This window comes from Peromyscus californicus, unplaced genomic scaffold (assembly GCF_007827085.1).
Source record: "Peromyscus californicus insignis strain IS unplaced genomic scaffold, ASM782708v3 Scaffold_7__1_contigs__length_154581171, whole genome shotgun sequence".
Lineage (NCBI taxonomy): Eukaryota > Metazoa > Chordata > Mammalia > Rodentia > Cricetidae > Peromyscus > Peromyscus californicus.
Window position 1 is genome coordinate 151526676 of NW_026294595.1, and position 22686 is coordinate 151549361.

At 48.5% G+C, this 22686-nt stretch overlaps 1 long non-coding RNA gene across 1 annotated transcript in view; it reads right to left on the reverse strand.

Moving 5' to 3' along the window:
- Positions 1–983: 983 nt before the first annotated feature.
- LOC128101949 (uncharacterized) overlaps positions 984–22686 on the reverse strand; it is a 39448-nt gene continuing 17745 nt past the window's right edge. The window contains exons 2-3 of the long non-coding RNA XR_008215253.1: positions 1825–2024; positions 984–1332 (exon numbers count right to left, since the gene is read on the reverse strand). This is a non-coding gene — a long non-coding RNA (uncharacterized LOC128101949). The remainder of the gene's footprint in view (positions 1333–1824; positions 2025–22686) is intronic.

Sequence of the window (22686 nt, forward strand, 5' to 3'; positions counted from 1 at the left end):
AGAGAGAGAGAGAGAGAGAGAGAGGTGCTGGTGGGACTGACTGGGGGTAAGGGAAGAGGAAGTGGAATTAGAAGTGAGAGCAGAGGTGAAGGCAGGGTGGGGTCAGAGGAGATGGGGTAGAGGAGGGTCAGAGAGGTGAGGACAGAGGAGGTGGACCAGAGGAGGCAGGGTCAGAGAAGGTGATAATGAAGAGTTTGGACATATGAATAGACAAGACCTGAGGAACCCATCCAGGTGTACATACCTGTGAAGAATCCAGGGAGAGCTCTGGGCAGCAGGACACGGTCCTGGTCAACATCTTTTAGGTCCTCCTGAAGATGCTGTGCAAAGAGAAATTGCCTGTGGTTCCTATGAAGATGGAGAATCCACAGGGCACCAAGGATCATGATCAGAACTGCCATGGCTATTCATTAGAGAAGGGAGTCCCCCGAACGGATTAGTGGCTGGTGGGATTCATTGAACACCATCTGTGTCTGCAGGTTCCTTACTCCCCTCCCCTGACCACCCTGGGGTGCTAATGGGAAGCTGACTGAGGAGAACACCTCACCTCACTGAATGTAGGATGTTCAATTTGGTTCATTTTGCTGCTGGGTCAGGACCTTAGAAAGTAGTCTAATTCTTTCTTGGCATTGCAGCCAAGTTCAGAGAATGCCCTGTTATTTATACAAATTCCCCAGGGAGGAAAGATCTGCAGGAATGGTGAAAATTACTTGCACCAAACCCCAGAGTTCCTGGCTAATCCAAGTCCTGAAGCAAGCGGAGAGCCCTGAGTGGGAAGATGGACTTAGAGACTGAGGTGGACATGATTTATTCATCTCAAGACTTTGAGGAAGCGCACAGCTGAGATTAAAGAGACAAGACCCACACATGCTTCAAAGCGGGAAATGTCTGGAGCCCAGGATGCGAAACACTAAACACAACAACACACACCACACGTGTCCACTCCGTGGTCATCTGGGAAGAGGCAACTGCAGATGACAAAAGCGACAGATGCCACGTGAGGCTCTGTGGGCGGGAACATCAGCTGTGCACACCTGTGAAATGTGGCACACCAGCCCCCATGCATGGGGAGTGAACAGGAAACACCTGTGTGCCACACCAGCACAAAGAATCCCACATGCTTGCGGTAAAGTTAAGGAGATACTATTGAGTGGGTATGAGCTGTCCATTGTTCGCTGCTCCCTCCTTCCACTGAGTCACCTCAGGGCTTTGCCTGGCCCCTCTCCTCTTCAGAGGCAAGCCACAAGAGCACGCACATGGGATCCTTCATCTGGTCTCAGACTTCACTGGCACTGGCTTGAAAATTCTTCATTTCCACTCTTCATAAAGCCCCTGAAATTACAGTTAGCCTTGCACAGGCCTCCTCAGGACAACCCAGTGTCACTCACAGACACCTGGGATGTCACTCTCCAGGTGGAATTGTGTCCTCCCCCATTCAGATGTCATTGTTCTAATCTCCTATCAGGCATGTGGGCACCAGGCCATCAAGAGGTCAGTAGACAAGCCAGGGTCATGATGGAGAGTAGAATGGGTCTTGTGCCTATGAGCTTTGTCAACTTGACACAACCTAGAATTATCCAGAAGGAGAGGCTCAGCCAATGAGCGGCTGGTTAGCTCAAGCTGGCAGCCTGCAGGTGTGTCTGTGGGGGATTGTCTTATTTACATAGTAATCGATGTGGGAAGACCCAGCCCACTGTGAGTGGCACTATTCCTTAGGAGTAGATCCTTGATTGGATAACCTTGCATCTGCAGAGGGAGCCCTGCCAGGGGCCCTGCTGATTTCTCTCCCTTGGTTCTGGCATCTGGAGCTGTACAGTAATATACCTGTGTTGTCCAGATCTGGATCTGCGGTGCTGTGCCTTGGCAGCTCCAGGAACCTCAGGCATTGCCTTTCATTCTTGATGGACATCGGCCCTCCTCTCAGCCCTCGGGGCTCCGGCTGCAGCTAAAGGTGAGAGCTGAGCATCTAAGACAGTGATGAGGCTCTGCCCCACTCCTGCCTGGTATCCATGAAAGCTTGATGCCTGTAATAAGAGATACCACTACCATGAGGTCTACGGTAGCCTGGTTCTGACTTCTGAGTCTAAGAGGAGGGAGAGCACCATGATAGAGGAAAGCCACCCACATCATGACAATGAGGAAGCACAGAAGGAGACAGGGAAGGGCTCCCCCAGGACACACTTTTGGTGACCTGCTTACTCCAGCCAGTCCCCACCTCCAGAACTTTCCAATGCTTTTTAATAATGTCATCGGCTTACAAATCTGATTAGGTTGAAGCACATATAACCCAGCAGTACCTGGACCCGGGAGCTTCAGGCCAAGCTTTTCACATGCTGTTTTTTTCAAGAGGGCATTTCCTACTGAAACCATCACACTAACACAGTTCTGTCTATAATTGAGCTGAAAACTCATATTAAACCATATTAAAGAAATATCTAAACTCACACAAGCATGCATTTATTATCCCAATCCCTGACTTTTCTATCCACTGACTTCACAGACAACGTCAGAAAGAGACAAGGCCCTTTACTGTATCTGCTCTGAGTAATTCTGGATTGCATATGGCAGCGTGCTACGCCAACGGCATAGCCTCTCTCTTTCAAGGGAAGGTAAGCACATTTTGTGGGGAGCAGGCTTATTTACCCATCTACTAGAATGACTAAAAAACAACACAGTGTTAATTGTCTGCAGGGATGCAAACAGTAGGGCCACATTGCTAGTGGGGCATGCAAGATGCATGGCTTCACTGCAGGGCCACACTGCAGGGCCACTCGGCAGGGCCACACTGCAGGGCCACTCTGCAGGGCCACGCTGCAGGGCCACTCTCCAGGGCCACTCGGCAGGGCCACGCTGCAGGGCCATTTGGCAGGGCCACACTGCAGGGCCACTCTGCAGGGCCACACTGCAGGGTCACTCTGCAGGGCCACGCTGCAGGGCCACACTGCAGGGCCACTCTGCAGGGTCACTCTGCAGGGCCACGCTGCAGGGCCACACTGCAGGGCCACTCTGCAGGGCCACACTGCAGGGCCACTCTGCAGGGCCACACTGCAGGACCACTCGGCAGGGACACACTGCAGGGCCACTCTGCAGGGACACACTGCAGGGCCACACTGCAGGGCCACTCTGCAGGGCCACGCTGCAGGGCCGCGCTGCAGGGCCATGCTGCAGGGCAGTTGGACAGTCCCTTACAAAGCTGAATGCCACCTTCTGAGATCCAGTAGCTGTGCTCCAAGGTGTTCTCAGCACTGATGTGAAAATGCAGTCCGTGTGACACCTAGTCATGGCAGGTAGTGTCTTGTAAGTGCTCTTTCCGGCTGATAGACAAGTGTCCCAATACGGGAGAGAGAAGTGACTTGCTGGGCTTCACCTCTGGCACCGGACACACTGAAAACATAAATACTCTTCCCCAGGTAAGTTTGGGGTGTTTGGATTCTGGCCCCAGAGCCACTGATGCTCCCTCTGGTGGCAATCTTTTTTCTTTCTTCCCTTCTTTTTTTTCTTTTTTTGTTTGTTTGCTTGGGTTTTTTTTGTTTTGTTTTTACAGACAGGCCTTCTTTGTGTTGTTCTGGCTGTCCTAGAACTCGCTCTGTAGACCAGGCTGGCCTGGAGCTCAGAGAACCACCTGCCTCCGTTTTCCAAGTCCTGAGATTAAAGGCGTGCGCCACCATACCTGGGTTGGTGGCAATTTCCTCCAGGCCTCCTTTTCCACCATGTTGGCAAAGTGCTAGAACATCGTTTTGACATCCCATGGCTTCCTGTGACACTCCTGCCCAGCCACCATCTCTCTAGCACTTCTCAAGCTTTAAAGATTAGTCCAGAGTTATTTTTGTCGTGAGGGATCTCATCCAGGATTAGAGGCTCAGGCTAGAATTTTCTAGAATATATGGTCTCTCTTTTTTTGGCCTCTCCTCTATAACTCATTCAAGATTTTGTTCCTAGTTCCCTGAAATCATGTTCTGTGATTAATGTGGTTCAGGCACTCTGCCAGGCCAGAGAGGCAAGTCGTACCAGGGAATGTGCTATCTCTAGGATGAGCTGCTGGAAGAATACACGGACATGGGCCTGGGGCAATGGCTTGGTAGGGGAAGTTGTTGTGTGATATTTTGTTTGTGTTCTGACAAATAAAGTTGACCTGGAGATCAGAGGGCAGAGCTAGCCACTAGTTAACCATGGAGGCCAGGCAGTGGTGGCACACACATTTAATCCCAGCGCTTGGGAGGAGGAAGTAGGAAAATCAGGAGTTCGAGGCCATCCTGAGCTACATGAGATTGATCCAGTCTAAAAGGGAAATAGAGCCAGGCAGTGGTGGTGCATGCCTTTGATCCCAGCACATGGGAGGCTCACACCTTTAATTCCAGCTCTTAGGAAGTGGAGACAGAAATCTAAGGCAGTTGGAGACAGGATCTCCCTGCCCCATTCAGTCTGAGGATTCGTAGAGACAGGATGCCCTATTCCGTCTGAGATAGAAGTAAGAAGTCCGGTGGCTACTGCTCTGCTTCTCTGATCTTTCAGCTCTCACCCTCAGCCTCTGACTCTGGGTTTTATTGTTAAGACTAATTAGGATCGCACTTCATGAAGTACTTGCTGAGTCAGCACAGGGACTTGACTTTGAACCCCAGCACCCAGATCAAAAGCCAGGCATGGTTCCCTGTTTGTAATCCCAGTGCTAGCAGGACAGAGGCAGGCAGATCCCTGGGGCTCATGGGCCAGCCAGCCTGACTGGATCAGTGAGCCCCAGATCTGTGTACTTTGTTTGTGCTCTAACAAATGAAATTTGCCTGAAGATCGGAGGACAGAGCCAGCCACTGGCTTCTATTGAACATAGAGGCCAGGCAGTGGTAGCACAAACCTTTAATCCCAGCACTTGGGATCTCGTGCCTTTGCTCCCAGTATTTGGGAAGCACACACACCATTAATCCCAGCACTTGGAAGGCTGAGACAGGAAGTGATGGCTGGGTGAAGAGGCATGTAAGGCAGGAGGAGACTGGAACTCAGCCCCTTTCGGCTGAGGACTCAGGGGCATTCTGTCTGAGAATTTGTGGAGTCAGGATCGGCTGAGGAGCTGGAGAGGTGAGAAGTGTCTGTGGCTTGTTCCTTTGTTTCCTCTGATCTTTCAGCATTTACCCCAACATCTGGCTCCGGGTTTTTATTGTAAGACCATTCAGAGTTCGTGCAACACAGATCCCAGTGAGAGACCTGTCACAAAAACAAGGTAGATGGCTCCTGAGGAGTGACACTGAAAGTTAGCCCCTGTCCTACACCCACACGTGTACACACACATAAGAACACCTACATACACACGTGTGTACACCCAGAAGAATGCCTACACACATGTGTATATACACATAAGAACACCTACATACACACGTGTATACACCCAGAATAATGCCTACACACATGTGTATATACACACAAGAACACCTACATACACATGTGTATACACCCAGAAGAATGCCTACACACATGTGTATATACACACAAGAACACCTACATATACATGTGTATACACCCAGAAGAATGCCTACACACATGTGTGTACACACATAAGAACACCTACATACACATGTGTATACACCCAGAAGAATGCCTACACACATGTGTGTACACACATAAGAATACCTACATACACATGTGTATACACCCAGAAGAATGCCTATACACATGTGTATATACACATAAGAATACCTACATACACGTGTACTCTATCACATCACTGCACACACACCTGCACATGCAAAAATAAAACATAGACACTACATGGTCTTGATTAACCACTGGGCTATAGGACATGTCAAAGCCTGTGCATACTGTGCTGTAGAGAAGGGTAAATGGAGAGATGGGCCTCCAAGACGAGTGATTTTTTTTTTTTTTTTTTTTTTTTTTTTTGCTTAGGCACTTGCCCTAACCAGCCTGACTGAGCCGTCTTGGTCTAAAGAATGCTCTTGAGGCTAGTCAGGAACCCCTTACTCCATTTCACTAAAGTAAGCTACTGTATTATGCTATAAGCAATTATAGAATCAATTAACCTAAGTAAGATTATTGTAAAATAAAAAAACAGGAAAAAAAAGTTTGATGTTACTGAATAAAACATAACCTCCTTAGCCTGACAGAGCGTGTAAGAGCTGGTTAAACCAGCCTTTCCTATATCTGCCTTTCCTATCTCTACAAAACAGAAAGATTCATGTTCCCCCTTTCCCAGTCACTCTCATCCCTTTCTACCCATGAGCCATTGCTCTGGAATTCTTGAATTGGCCTGTGCCCTGTCCAGTCTATTCCTCATCTCTCCACCAACCTCACTTCCCCTGGTATTGCCTGGTGCATCCATGTGTCCTTCAGCAGCAGTCAACTGGCGCCCCAGGCTGGGTTTGCTCAGGTTGATAATTTCCTTTTCTGTTGGACTGTGGTCTTATTATAGGACGTGTTTCCATCCCAAGTCACCCCTGAGCTGTCACAAAAGCCCGGACTGTTGTCCTCTACATTGTAGAACACCCTCCAGCCACACCTGACAGACGGAGATGTGGATGCACAACAGGGGATTCATGATTTGGGGTGCACATCTGTAACATTAATTGGTCCGATAAAGAAAAGGGTGGAATAGCTTCTCCCTCCCCACCTTCTCTGTCTGCCATCACAACTGGCAATAGCTACAGAGGTTGAATTCCACCCAGGCTGCTTGCCGATGTGGAGAAGACACAGTTGCCTGAGCCTGGAATCTAAGCTGAGCCTGCAGGTTCATGGGATGGTTTTCGGCTTGGGCTGAGCATTGCTGAAGGATGTAGGAGATTGGTGCACACACAATGCATGGCTGGGTGATGCCTAGTCTCAGATAAGACCTGGTCCTTTGTCATCAACATTTCCCTGAAGTTTGGGACATAATTTTTTCAAGCCATCCATGCCTGTGTGGTGTTCTCACATGCTCAAGATCATGGCTGTTCACATTTGTTTTTACTTCCAGGCCTTGAGACAATCACTGTATGTCTCTGTTCTGTCATTCGGAAAATGGAGGAAATAGAATCAATTGTAACTGCCTGCCACATGGGGTTGACTGAGTCTTAAATGATCGAAGACTCACAGACAGAGCAGAGGCTTGCCCTAGAACATGTACATGAAAGCTGACTGAGACTGTGGCCGTCATCACAGTGTGTGAGTCACCCAGGTGCTGAGGGACAGGGATCTGACAGCATGGGCTCCAGGTGGACAGTGCTGGAGGCACACCAGAGAGCAGGTGTATTAGTTAGTTCCACAGCGCTGTGACGAAAAGCCTGACAGAGACAGTATGTGAAGGAAAGATCCGTTTTACTTTTGTTCATCAGTTCCAGAGGGCCTCAGCACATCATGGAAGCAAAGGCATGGCAATGTTCGAAGAGGCCAGAGTGTGAGAATGGTAAGGAAGGGGACGTTCCCTCATCACAATGGACCACAAGGCCCCCATCCCTAGGAACTTATATCTCCCAGCTAAGCCCCACCTCATAAATGTCCCCAAATAGCACCATTATCAAAGGATCAAGAGCTCAAAACATAGCCCTATGTGGGACAGCTCAGGCTCAAGCCATATGGAGGCAGAGGAGGTGGGTGAGCAAACCACTATCCCTTTATGAACATCCAACACCCTGATCCCAAACCAGGAATGGAACCAGCAACAGCATCCAGAGCCCCTGGTGGAGCCTGTCAGCATTCAGACCCTTCCAGCCCTCCGTAGACCGAGGCTACCTTCCTTGGTCCTTTGGTGCTGTGATCAGCATGCTGGCTGTGTGCTTCAGAGGTTTCTGATCCAGCCCCAAGCACAGAGGCTGGCTTTGTGATGCAGTGTGGGTACTGGGGGAACAGAGCCAGCCGAAGGCTCTGTATGTTCGAGCTGGGACTCACAAAACCTAAGAAAAATGGGTCTTTGGCAGAGCAAAGATAGGGTATGGACAGGCACCAGGAAACATCAACACCCCTCTCCCCCATGTCCCTCAATACAGTAGTGATGATTTTCCTAGATAAAGTTCCTTCCAGTCTAGTATGTGTTTATTGCTTCCCAGGCTCTAGGGACAACCCATGGCCTCGATACACCACACATCCCATCTGGGTTCAGAGGTCCTTACTCACTGGCATCCTCCCTGAGCTCTAAGAGACCACCCCATGGGTCAAAAGGAAAAGAGCCACTTCTGCTAAGCTGCAGCTCCCCAAATATGGATTCTTCATGCACAGAGGGCACAGGTGACAACAGCTGTATTATGAGGCTTTGGTTTTTTAATTATTATTATATTTTATTAATGATTGTGTTGGGACATCTGCACACCTGCTGGAGTATGTATATGGAAGTCAGAGGACAGCTTGTGGGAGTTGTTTCTCTGCTTACACCATGTAGCTCACAGGGATTGAACCAGGGTCTTCAGTCTTGACAGGAAGTGTCCTTACCTACTGAGCAATCTCCCCTGCCCTCCCACAGGCTTTTAAGTCCCCCTTCCCCTTTGTCTCACCTGTGTCTGATTGACAAGCAACTTCAGTTCTCATCTTGGCAACAGCTTGGAGTCCCGGGCAGAGATGAAATCCCAGCAGGCTGATGGGGACAACCTGAAGATAGTGTTCCTGGGATGGCTGTGGCTCCTGCTGCTGATTCCCAGGACACCCTGAGGAAAGTCTGAGAGAAGGAAGCACAAGCCCGGCTGCACCTCCCCCATGCTGTGCCTGATTGGAGTCGACAGTGCTGTCCAATGGCATTTACTGTTTTTGTGGATTTTTTGTTTTGTTTTTCCAAAACTGGACCTAAGACTTTGTTTTGCACTTGTAAATCTGGACTCCACTGTCACATCAGGAATGCCTCCGCTGAGGTCTTAAATGGCAACAAGGTTAATTTAAAAAGACATCAGTTTGTCCCCTCTGTGTGTGGCTACCCCACTCCAAGGAAGATAGGACCTTTGAGGTCTGGCTGTGTGTTCTCAGGGAGGTGGCTGATTTTTCTAGGATACCAGATGAGAGCTCAGAGGGAGCCTGGGGGCTCAGGACTCCTCTGCGCACTCGCTCTAGACACGCAGGCTGTTCCAGCTCTTCTCTGCATCAGTGGCTGTGCAGCTTTGGCAGTTGGAGATGATGGAGCCCGCGTGACTCTGAGATAAGTTGTCATTTACTTTAAGAGATGAGAAATCTGTCCTTGAACAGTGCTCCCCCCACCCCTCCCTGACTGCTAGGCTGAGCTGAGGGGGGATGCGTAAGAAAAAGGCTGGTCTGAGAATGGCTTCTATTTCTTTTGTACTTTTCTAGGGGTAAAACAAATTATATTGCCATAGAAACTTCATTTTCTATATATTTTTCAAGAAGTTTCTCAGCCACTCGGAAACTGTATGGAGATAGGATCAGACACAGAGCACAATTTAAACCTAGTTAAATAGAATCTGATTTATATTCCTGAACCCAGAGACCAGACCGTGTATTAATAAACCATCTCTGGGGGAAAAGCGAAGTTAACATTCCAAAACTTATCCCAGGCTGCATCCTCCGCCATTTATCATGGACACTCAAATTCCCCACGGCGCTCAGAACAGAACATTTGCTTTGCAGAAAGTCGGATAATATCAAGTCTGAGAGCTTCATTTCTCTGCAGGGAGGATGCACACACCAGACATATCTTTGGGCTAAAAAACCGGCGAGATGTGCTGCAGGCTCCCATGCTGGCCCTGGCTGAAGACCCGGCAGGGGTCTCTTCCCTGCTGCAATTGTAGCTACCATCCGCTGGGACCTATGGACATCTGCTGAAATGCAAACACGGTATGCTCGGGTGTGCAGCTTCAAACACTTTCCCTCGCACACACGGCAGTGGTGCATGAGGTAATTCATGCAATTGTTTCACACAAGCATTGTGCAGTATCTAATCTATATTTTAATAACTTAGCGAGACATGGCACCAAGAACAATGTCCAATACCCATCATGCAGTGGGCCCTCACATGCTTGGCAACTGATTCATCACCAAGCAGTGTAATCTGCTTTCCCCGTCTTCCCTGCTGGCTGGGGAAGGAGCTAGAAATGCCTCACAGCACGGGGAAAGTCTGTTTGAAGAGGAGGAAGCCGGCATTGTTTCCTGGGGAAATGTCCTCTTCTTCATCTTCTGCTTCAAAGAGATGATTGCTTCAATCAAAATGATCTTGGAACCAGCAGCACCAGCACAATGGACACAAAGGCTGGCCTTTGAGAGAGTCACATGAGTGTGGCCAGGCTCGACCTGGCCATCTGTCACATGGAGACCTCCACTGGGGAATGCTGTCCTTATAAAATCTGAAGCAGGTGATTCTTGAAAGATGGAGTTTCTCAATGCTCCATCATGGGAGAGAGGGGGCCGCCAGTCCTGCCCCACCCTGAGGATATATAGACGCTGCGGGTTGATGGGTGAGAGAGACTTCTTAGGAGGCTTAGCTTCTCAGAAGTTGACCATGCCCCTGTGAGCAAACTCCTTCCCATGCCCCTTAAGGAGCATAATTAAACCTCCTGGTTCTCCAAGCTACACTCGGGTGAATCTTGTGTGGTCTGCAGTTGGTGCTCAGTCTGGGTTGAATAGACATTTGTTTAGGTCTCCCCAGGAAAAGTTATTGCAACACTAACACGATACTCCAGAAATGAAGACCATCCAAAGTAGCCCTGATACCTCCTGAAAGTCATATTTCCAGCTCTCTTCACTTCCAAATGGGTGTGAGCTCAAAGGAGATGGCGGCCATTCAAACTGACGGTCTCCACTGGCCATTATTATTAACATCTTGAATTAGTGTAGCAAACCCATCAAACCAACTGATGCTCCAGTATCAATGCACTAACACGACGCAGTCAGCACTTACTCCAAGGTCCGTGGTGTTAACATAACTTTGTGCCAGTTCCAGGATCCAACTAAGATACAAAGAGGCACGCATTGGCCATTCCTCCATATCCTGGCTATGACTATTTGTCAGCTCTCACGGTGGAGCTTTGTCCTTGATCACCAGGCTTGCGGTAATGCTGATGACCTTGGCCACATCAGGCCTGTTAGGTAACGCTGGTCAGGCTGTCTGCTCACTCATGTTGCCTTTCTCATACCATCTTGTTTTGTCCGCAGTTAGAGTGGGGAGTGTGTCCCATGCATTGAAAATGGATTATCTATGGATTATCCTGATCATTCAGGGTTCTTCTATACACAGATCTGTCTATTGACATCAGTGCAGACTCACATAAAGTGTTGTAGATATTATTTTACGTGTTTCATTCCACTTGCTCTACCTTTTGCTATTGGTGACCTCCAGTGGCTCTTGGACTATTTTGTCACGTCTCCATTATTTGCAGTGAGGCCTTTTGGGGCAAAGTGTGTTTAGGGGACACTCTTATTTCCAGACCCTACTAGGTGTTCCAGGCTCATTCTGCCGCTTCTTGCCCCTGTTTCTCCAGTCTCAGAATCAATCGTTTCTTTCTAACCATGAGGAATAGCTGCAGCGATGTGTGTGTGGAGGGGGCAGTGTTGGAGAATAAGATGTCCTTTACTCTGGAGAAAGGTTTAAAAGACTCTAGAACATGAAGGCTGAGTAGGTGGGCATTATTCACCCCAGGTGTCATGCTGCTGGGGTGGCCTAGTCAGAAGCTGGAGGAGGAAGGAGTCAGACCTTGGCATTTGAGCTGCTCTCTTTTTTTTGCATTCTGCTTTGTGATTCCATGTGTTTTCTGCCATGGACATAGATATCAAGACTAGAGATCATCTAAGCCTCTGGTGTGGTGCAGTGAGGTGCTGAGGCACTATGGTGTGAGCCTCTGGTGTAGTGCAGTGAGGTGCTGAGGCACAGTGGTGTGAGCCTCTGGTGTGGTGCAGTAAGGTGCTGAGGCACTGTGGTGCGAGCCTCTGGTGTGGTGCAGTGAGGTGCTGAGGCACTGTGGTGTGAGCCTCTGGTGTGGTGCAGTGAGGTGCTGAGGCACTGTGGTGTGAGCCTCTGGTGTGGTGCAGTGAGGTGCTGAGGCACTGTGGTGTGAGCCTCTGGTGTGGTGCAGTGAGGTGCTGAGGCACTGTGGTGTGAGCCTCTGGTGTGGTGCAGTGAGGTGCAGAGGCACTGTGGTGTGAGCCTCTGGTGTGGTGCAGTGAGGTGCTGAGGCACTGTGGTGCGAGCCTCTGGTGTGGTGCAGTGAGGTGCTGAGGCACTGTGGTGCGAGCCTCTGGTGTGGTGCAGTGAGGTGCTGAGGCACTGTGGTGTGAGCCTCTGGTGTGGTGCAGTGAGGTGCTGAGGCACTGTGGTGCGAGCCTCTGGTGTGGTGCAGTGAGGTGCTGAGGCACTGTGGTGCGAGCCTCTGGTGTGGTGCAGTGAGGTGCTGAGGCACAGTGGTGCGAGCCTCTGGTGTGGTGCAGTGAGGTGCTGAGGCACTGTGGTGTGAGCCTCTGGCGTGGTGCAGTGAGGTGCTGAGGCACTGTGGTGTGAGCCTCTGGCGTGGTGCAGTGAGGTGCTGAGGCACTGTGGTGTGAGCCTCTGGCGTGGTGCAGTGAGGTGCTGAGGCACTGTGGTGTGAGCCTCTGGCGTGGTGCAGTGAGGTGCTGAGGCACTGTGGTGCGAGCCTCTGGCGTGGTGCAGTGAGGTGCTGAGGCACTGTGATGTGAGCCTCTGGCGTGGTGCAGTGAGGTGCTGAGGCACTGTGGTGTGAGCCTCTGGCGTGGTGCAGTGAGGTGCAGAGGCACTGTGGTGTGAGCCTCTGGTGTGGTGCAGTGAGGTGCTGAGGCATTGTGGTGTGAGCCTCTGGCGTGGTGCAGTGAGGTGCTGAGGCACTGTGGTGTGAGCCTCTGGCGTGGTGCAGTGAGGTGCAGAGGCACTGTGGTGTGAGCCTCTGGCGTGGTGCAGTGAGGTGCTGAGGCACTGTGGTGTGAGCCTCTGGTGTGGTGCAGTGAGGTGCTGAGGCACAGTGGTGCGAGCCTCTGGTGTGGTGCAGTGAGGTGCTGAGGCACTGTGGTGTGAGCCTCTGGTGTGGTGCAGTGAGGTGCTGAGGCACTGTGGTGTGAGCCTCTGGTGTGGTGCAGTGAGGTGCTGAGGCACTGTGGTTAGCAGGTCGTGGTGAAGGCAGTAGGATTACCTGGTTGACTCAGCCTCTGTGATCTGAAGCACATTTCAGCATGTCTTCAGACCCTTTGAATGTTCCATGTGCATAGAAATCTCCAGTCAGAGGTCACCCAGCCTGTCCATCCGTGCACCTCAATGTCATCACCACTCCCATCCTGTGGCTCCTGCAGAAACCCTGGATGTACTAATTTCCCTCCACATTCAACTAAATTAACTCAGCTGACAGCAGGGCTGGAGTTCTGCACTCTAGTGGGGCTGTTTCAGAGCCATCGCCATTAGCCTTAAATGAGGCCCTGAAGGAAAATTTAATTCACATCCCAAACACTGATACACTGTAGACTCAGGGGTGTGATTCCAGGGGAAGGTGAATGGAGAGGTTTAAAAATAAGTCCAGTTCCATCCATCTTCCTGCAGACATGATTTTACTCTTCTCTACAGGTAGGTAACTCCGCTCACCCCCACCACATCTTCTTCACCATCTGCTGATAGCCACCTACATGTGTTCTGTAAATCAGCTGCTGTGAGCAGTGTGTACTCAGCATGGATGTCCAGGCATCTCCATGCTGTGTTGACCTGGAGTCCTTCGGGTGCACGCATGGGGGTGGTAGAGCTGGGTTGTCATATTACAAAATAAGCCAGACTTAGGGAGTTGAGTATGTGTTTTCTCTCATTGTGAGTCTTACAGTGCACAGAAATCCATGAAGTCATACAGACTGGAGGAAGGGAGGATGAACATCAGCAGGAGGAAAGGAGAGGAGGCGAGGGGAGAGATGGGAAGGGCTAAATGTGGTCACACCTGAGAGGAATGGGCTTTGGGAAATCCATCCTTATGTACAATGAATTCACAGTAATGGTGTTTTAGGAAGTGTTTGCTCCCTTCTGAGGTGAGGGCTGCTTTACCCTATCACCCAGAGTTTCCCAGCAGCCCTTTGCACAGGTTCCCACAGTTCAGCTTAAACATACTGGGGATTTAAAGTAACCTGAAGTCCCAATGTTTATGTTTCAGCTCCAACTTTCCTTTAGTTCCACTCAGCTGAAAGACCACCTTCCGTTCCAGCCTGGATTGCCTTGTCATAAGTACATCACAGGAGTGATGGGGCTGTCTTCCTGAACTGTGAACATCCAACTAAAGGATGCGAGGCTGGAGAGAAGGTGCTGCACCGTAGTTATTAGGTAAATAACCAAGAAGTGCCTTGGAGTATTCGCTGTATTATGAAATGGTGTTCTCCCTCTCTTTCACTCTCCCTCCCTCCCTCCCTCCCTCCTCCTTTCCTTCTCTTCTCTGACACAAAGAGAGGGTGGCAGGCATCTAAACACAATGAAGGAGGTGTAGAACAAGCTGTTTGAAGCTGTGCACCATTTAGGATTAATTTGGGAGAGGGATATGCATGTGTGTACACTGTGCACAATGTTCATGTGCACTTGTCCATGCAGGTGTTTGTAGAGGCCAGACTTCATTCATCTCACTCTGTCACTCCCCTCATTATTGTTGAGCTAGGTGCCTCACTGAACCTGGAGTTTGCCTTTGGCTCAACTAGCAGGCCAGCCAGCTTCTAGGATCCATTATCTTTTGGATTCTTCTGTCTCTATCCCCAGCACAAGAGTTACAGATGAGCAGAGCCACACCTTGCATTTCTGTGCATTTCTAGGGATGTAATTCAGGTTCTAGAGCTGGTGCAGTGGGCACTGCATCCTATGAGTCATCTCTCTAGCCCCTATTGGGATTGTTTTTTAATGTACAAGGAAGATCGTTGTTTTCCAATTGCTTGTTCCTTCTGAAACAAGTGTGTAGAGTTAGAAAATCAGAAGGGAAATATACGCAGAAAGAACATGTAAGCAAAAATAAAAAAGATAAAACACACTAAGCAAATATTAATCTGTACATATATGTATATATTTGTATAAATATGTATATATATATATATATTTATGAAAATATAAATTCCCAAATATGATGTATTCTACCATGAACCAACAAAAACTGATGAACAAAGAAGGCTGGAGGGGGTCATTACTGGTTTCTAATCACTTAGCTATTTTCATACCCAACTCTCCTGATATAGATGTCCCAGAGGGAAAATTTCTAAAACTAAACCATTTTCTATGACATGAAGCATGCAACTTCCTGGGGGAGAGGCCCATGGAGGTGGCAATCAACTTCTGCCAAGCTGACATGAAGTGGGCCCTGGAGAGTGCCCCTGTTCTGCAGCCAGCAAGATAGACAGCCTTGCTTGCATTGGCCTTCTGTGCTCTGCTGCAATGACCATGAAGTCAGAGGTCTAGTTACTTTTCTATTGTCCTGATGAAACAACATGACCAAGGAAACTTTTAAAAGAAAGAGTTTAATCTGGAGCTCATGGTCTCAGAGGGTTAGAGTCTGTGATTGTTATGGCAGGGAGCATGACAGCAGGCAAGCAGATCTGTCACCCAAGAAGTAGCTGAGTGCTTGCTTCTTGATTCGCAAGCAAGAGGCAGAGAGCCAGCTGGGAACGGTGTGGGCTTTTGAAAACTCAGAGCCCACCAACACTGGCACACCTTTTCCAAAAGACCACACCTCCTAATCCTTCTCAAGAAGTTCTACCAACTGGGGCCCAAGCATTCAAATATATGAGCCTATGGGGGCCATGCTCATTCAGACCACCACAATTGTGTTACCTCATCACCTACAAGACCCCTAAATGCTGTCATTGATTAACATGAGTCCCCTGTTTGGCTCAGGAGCTTGAGATCAAGATGTAAACTGAAGCTGGGGCCCCACCTAAGGCTTGGGTCCAGCTTAAACAGAGGCAGCAGCCATTTCCCTGCTGGAAGTTCACCTCAGTGCCAGCAAGGAGAACATCTCTGATGCCATTGAACTCTCCATCAGATCAGATCATGCCCTTCCAAGGTGAGCTGTTGCAGCAGTTAACACTGCTTGCCAGTCTGACAGGATCTAGAATGAGCTAGAAGACAATCTCTCAGGTGTGTCTGTGAGGAAGTTTCTAGATAAGGAATAGCGTCCATCTTCTCTTAGGCCAGTCTCTGTTCACATTCAGAGCAGGCACCATAGAGAATGGGGCAGCTTCAGATCCCACCAGAACACATGCCCCTCAGGCTGCTGCGAAAACCATGAAAACTCACTTTCTGAAAAAAAGTATGAAGGGGCGGGGGTTGCCACCTCAGGCTCTGGCCACAGAAACAGTATAAATGAGGTCGCTATCTGGGGTCCATTTTCCTCAGTGCAGAAGATCCTGTCGCTGATGAGCTGACAGTCCACATGGAGAGGAGACCATGCCCCCCTGAGCCAGGAGCGTTCATTACCCACATTCTCACCAGCTACTTCTACTTCTACAATCTTCTGTGTATGTTTTTTCCCTTCTTTTTAATACATACAATGCACATGAGAATCCCTTGGCAGTTTCCAGGTAAGAGTCTAAAAGGAGACCACTCGAGATTCCATTTTTTTCTTTCTGCTATTAAGCAAAGAAAGCAACTTGAAGTCCCCTGGGCATCTTCCAGGAGCTGTTGGGGAGTACAGGAAAGAGTAGGTAGCACCAAGAGTTGATCAGAACTGGAGAGACAGCCTCTCTGTCCCCTTTCTTATGAGCACTGTGCGACCTGAGAACTCTGGCAAGACAACCTTCCTCGGGTACTTCTTCTACGTGTGGGTCCCTGAGGGCTTCAGACAGAGCATCTAGGCTCAGTCTTCACATCAGACAGAAACTTGTTACCACAGAGGTTCTGCTGGAATACACTTGAACAGCACAGATCACTACAGAGGCGAGGGATCGTGCTCCCTGCCGCTGTTCTGTCCAGCGTTCAGAACACAGCTCCAGAGAAGAAGAGGCACAGGGATGTTCCAAGTTTACTTCAGTCTTCACTAGTACACTCACCCACCTGTATTTTAGAAATAAAAGTAAAATGTTCATATTTTTGAAATGGGAATAATCGACCCTCCCAGTCTTAGGGCCAAGAGATGATTATGGTCTTGGGAGATCTCTCTCTCTCTTTCTCTCTCTCTCTCTCTCTCTCTCTCTCTCTCTCTCTCTCTCTCTCTCTCTCTCTCTCTGCATCTTTCCCTGTTTCCACATGTGTATGAAGAAAAAAGAGAGCCAGGTTGTGAAACTCAGCTGTAATTCCAACACTTTGAAGGCAGAGGCAGGAGGATGATGAGTTTAAGGCCTAGGATGTATCCCACCATGATTCACAAGACAAAATGATAGAAACAGAACGCACGTAGCTATCTTTACAACATACAAAGTGTGCTACGAGAGAGTGACACAAGGACTGTCCCGAGTGGAAACTTCACCACTTGGAAAGAGAGTGACCAGGAAAATGGAACAAAGATGGGAGGATGTGCTGAAGTCTAGAAAATTCCAAAGCCCTGGGAGAGCAATGAGAAATGGGCTGCTAAGGACACACAAGTACACAACACATAGAACACACACACACACAATGCATACACAAAAACACTTATAAGATGCACACACACAAACATAACACACAGCACACAAATGCACAAGACACGCATCACATACAAAACACACACACACACACACACACACACACACACACACACACACACACCCTACCACCACCACCACCACCACCACCACCACCACCACCATCATAAACATTACAGATAAGGAAATGGTCCAGGGTGGGAAGATTGCTCAATTGATAAAATGCTTGCCTTGCAAACATTTGGACCTGAGTTCAAGCCCCAGAACCACCAACAACAAGAGAAAAAGCTGCATATCGTGGCTGGAGCTTGTAATCCCAGCACTGGGGTGGGGTTGGCGGCCAGAAGAGGATCCCAGCAGCATGCTCACCAGACAATCTAGCCGAATGGGTGACCTATGGGCCAGTGAGAGACCTGACTCCAATTTCACAGCAGAGAGCATGGAGCAACAGCTGTGAGTGCCTTCTGACCTCTACAGGCACACACACATGAATGCAAAGATATTTTAAAACAATAAGGAAAAAAAGATAGAGTCTATGTAATACCCACTCTCCATGGTGGAAGTCCTGAGTTCTCCCAAGGTCAAGAGGAGACAAGAGTGGCAGGTCAAGGCCTCAACACCACCAAGTGGGAAGTTCCAGTCTGAGCCACTGTGTAAGCCTAGCAGAAAGATTCAATTGGACAGGAACATGTGAACATGCTCTCATAGGAACAAAACCTTCAGAGATTCTGTCACCCAAAGGTGAGACCTAATAAACGGGGTCTGAAAAACATGGAGATACAAAATCAGCGCACAAAAGCCAGTGTATTCCTATCCACTAATGAGGCACCATCTAAAAAAGAAATTACAAAAGCAGTTCTGTCTACAACAGCATCACAGAGAATAAAGTACTTAGGAATTAGCTTTACTGAAGAGGTGAAAGATGTGAAGAGAAAACCATAGAACACTACGCAAGCTGGCTCTATTGTGATAAAATACTTAGAATATAAAACTCGCCTTTTCAACCATTTTTAATGCACGGCTCAGTAGCCTTAAATACATTCTCATTATTGCCCAACCAACTTCCAGAATGGTCCCCTCCCTCCCCCCTCCTCCTCTTCTTCCATCTACACCACTTGTCCCTTTCTCCTTTCCTCTAATGCCTTTTTCTTTCCTTCCTCTTCTCCTTCCTCCTCTCCTTCTTCCCCCTCCTCCTTTTTACCTCTAGTTCAGCAATGACAACCTTCAGGTGTCAAGTGACCCTTTCCCAGGGGTCTCCTAAGACCACAGGAAACACAGATATTTACATTACGATTCATAACAGTAGCAAAACTGCAGTTATGAAGTAGTAATGGAATTTTCTCAGGCCAGAGTCCCGGGGAAGACACTACATCCAGCATGGGGTTATCTGAGGGAAAGGAATCTATGTACACCATGCTCTCAGTCTGTTTCCTTCATTCCTCTATGGCAAAATTCTATCTATACAGCTTCAGCTCCGTCCTCACATTCAGCTCCTCTCTGTGCCTATTTTTCCTGTCCTCATAGTTTTAGTAAGCTACTACGCTTTTGACCTCATCTTCGTCCTCTGTTCCTTCATCCTCCATCTTTCCTTCCTTGCTCCTTACTCCTGGCTCTGAGAAAACTCTACAGGAGATCTGCCTTACCGTCTGTAGAACCTCTGCCTTTCTCTCTTTTCTCCTGCCATGCAGCCCTGTCTACCATCTACAGAAAAAAAAAAAAACAAAACTGTCTTGTTCTTTCTCTCCTGACCATGCAGTTCTCTCTACCTCTTCTGGAATTCCACTCCATCCCTTACTGCACCTGGTTATGCAAAAAGTCCTATTGTCTTCAGTCAATTGCTCTGGAGTGCCACTAGGCCCTGGAGACAAGGGATGGTCTGAGCTTCATTTGCACAAGAAGCAAAGCTATGCATCTACAGCCTGCCTGTCTCCTAGGCTCAGTGGAGGAGTTAGTTACCTAGAGGATCAACAGGTCTGAGAAGCTGAACTGTTTGCCAAATGGTCTAGTAGTATATGGGCCCACAAGCATTTCATAGCAGAAGACAGCTGAAATATTAAAAACTGAATAAAACCAAATATTCTGTGATAGATGCCTTCCTCTAGAAAAATGCCTTGAAATTTCTAGGTATAGCTTTAATACACAGCTATATCTCTATGATATATTCTTGAAGCCTGCAAGAAAGTAGCAACAATAATAATTTTATGGCTGGGGGTCATTACAACATGAGGAACTGTATTAAAGGAAAGGTTGAGAACCACTGGGCTAGTCTAACCCTGCTTCCTCTTCCTCTTCTTCCTCCTCTTCTTCTCCCTCCTGTCCTTTTTCTTTCTCCTCCTTCTCTTGTGTAACGCAAACACTTGAGAACACTTGGCTGGATGTCGGACACCCCTTTATTCTGCTGCCCGAGTCCCCTTTGGCATGTTACCACTCCGCTCTACAGATAAAGCAGTTCTTGACCTGAGTCCTTCCTTACCCCGTCAGACCCCAGTGCTCCGTTTCACCCTTGGCATGCCCTGCTCTCCCTGCACCTCCTCTGACACGCCCTCCTGGCACTCTCAGAGCACTGGGCACCACTGCCTCATCTGAGCTGATCCTCCATGTAGCTGTAGCTCTCTTTCATTTCACCACAGACCTCATCGTCCCTCTGCAACCTCCCAAGGACAGGGGACTTCATGGATTTGCTGGATGCTGGAATCAGTGCTTTGATGAGCTTTGATGGCTTGTTTGACCAAGTCCCACTATGCACCCAGCTCAAAAACAGGCGTTCTAGCTTCCTCCTCCACTTCTCTACTCACATCCAGGGGCCTGACCCAGCAAACTTATAAACTACCTGCATTTTACTGCTACTGGTTCTTAGCAAATCCAAGACTACTCCTCCAATGCACCTGTGCTTCCGTTCCTTCTGCCTACAGTGGCCTTCTGCCTTGTTATTCCAAAAATAGATGCTTGGAGTTTGAACTTCTACAAGAAAAGCCTTCTCTCTTGATGTGGCTGCCTCTAGCCCTGCCACAAAATGACCTAAGAAGGCTAGAGCTGCCTCTTGGAACATCAATAGAAGCTGACTGCCTGCCACACATGATCATTTGGAGAACGTCCCCATCACAGGATGGAACCTCCTCCAGGCCTTGATGGGCACAGCACAAGACTCAGGCTCAGGATGCACACACTAAGCATGTGAGGCCAGGTCACAGTCATGGGTTAAGTCTACAGCAGCACGCTTGATCATGGTAGCCCAGGGAGACACTGATGTTTGTGATGACTCTGAGCTTTTCTTTCCATGGAAGAACATAAGTGCAAGAGAGGGGGAAAGGCAGGTTCAAAGGAAACCAACTGCCTGGTTTGATAAATTAATCACAGATCAGGAGGACTCTTGCTGTCACGTGTTGCCCTAGGCCGAGGCTCTGGGTAGATGCAGTCTCTGTCTGCATTGCTGGGCCCTGCACTGCACACCTGGCTGACTGTGCCTCTTCCTGGACCTCATTTAATGATTCATTCGCTCCTGGCAGACAGTGGCTTTTACTCACACTACAAAATAAACACTCAGAGCTTGTGGAAAGAGATGTCTATTTCTGTCCACACAACACAATTCGAACAGGAGAAAAAAAATAAGCTCATTATTAGCCCTCCTCAGGCTGTGCAATAAGGTATGAGGAAAGCAGGTTAAGCCTTCCAGGTGTGATTAGTTAAATCAGACTGGGCCTCCATCATATCAGCTCTCCTTATGGTTGGCTGGGAAGAAGAACTGTGGCCCCCAGTGATCAAATTATCTGAATGAAGAATTCTTCCCTCTGTCATTAGTTCACATCGGTCTGGAGCACACTACGGTCAGGAAAGGTGCTTAGGACTTTTAGGAACTCGCTCATCCATGGGACCTCACAGACTTGAGTGCCTTCTCAGCCATGTTTCCATGCAGATATCTCCGCCTTAAAGAAGTGTGACAGAGACAAGGATAAGACAGTGGAGTGACCTCAGGTAATGTCTATCCTCATGGGGACCCAGTTCTCTCAGGCAAGAGAAAAACAAGCCAGGCAAGGTTTCCTGGGCCTTGGTCCTAAACCAGCTCTACCTCTCAGGGAATGTCTGGCCTTGTGAAATGGCCTTAATTGCTCTGAATTTTTGTTAAATTGGTACAGAATGGTTTGTCACTCTCACTATATGGACTGAATACATTGGGATTGTTTGACTTGGGGTGAACGTGCATTTATTGATTTCCATGACAAAATGTCTCATTACATTGTCCTGGAGGCCTCTTCAACAATTATAGATGTTAATAAGAAAATCACTACTCCCTGACCCTAAAATGCTCATCTCTGGTCAACTTCAGTAACAGCAGAGGGGTTCTCTCTCCTGTGGTCCAAGAACTTACGTTCCTATCCCATCTGCACCCACTTTAACCTGCACATCTGTGAACTCTGCTTGGAGAGAGGGGCTGAGCTGACCTGAAGGTTTAGGAAGAGACCCTTGCTGCCAGTGATAATTATTCACACCAGACCTTGGTGGCCCATGCCTTTAATTCTGGCACTTGGGTGGCAGAGGCAGGGGGATCTCTGTGAGTTCGAGGCCAGCCTGGTCTACAGAGCAAGTTCCAGGTCACAGAGAAACCCTACTTCAAAAAAACAAAACAAACAAAAAATGATTCACTTCAATTTAACCCTGAAATCCAGACTCTCATTCTAGAAGATATTGGGTTCAGTCAAGAGCAGATAAGATACAGCAAAACGTAACCAGTGACCTGCTGTGGGCGGTCCGTATGGCAAATGTGTGCTCTGATTGGTCAATAAATAAAACACTGATTGGCCAGTGGCCAGGCAGGAAGTAGGCGGGACAAGGAGAGAGGAGAATTGAGAGAACAAGAAGGCAGAAGGAGACACTGCCAGCCGCTGCCATGACAAGCAGCATGTGAAGATGCCGGTAAGCCATGAGCCACGTGTCAAGGTATAGATTTATAGAAATGGATTAATTTAAGATGTAAAAACAGTTAGCAAGAAGCCTGCCATGGCCATACAGTTTGTAAGCAATATAAGTCTCTGTGTTTACTTGGTTGGGTCTGAGCAGCTGTGGGACTGGCAGGTGAGAGAGATTTGTCCTGACTGTGGGCCAGGCAGGAAAACTCTAGCTACAGTGTACAGTGTCCATCACATGACTTCAGATGCCCAGGTACACAAACCTTCACACATGTTCAGTCACACACATACACACATGTGCATATGC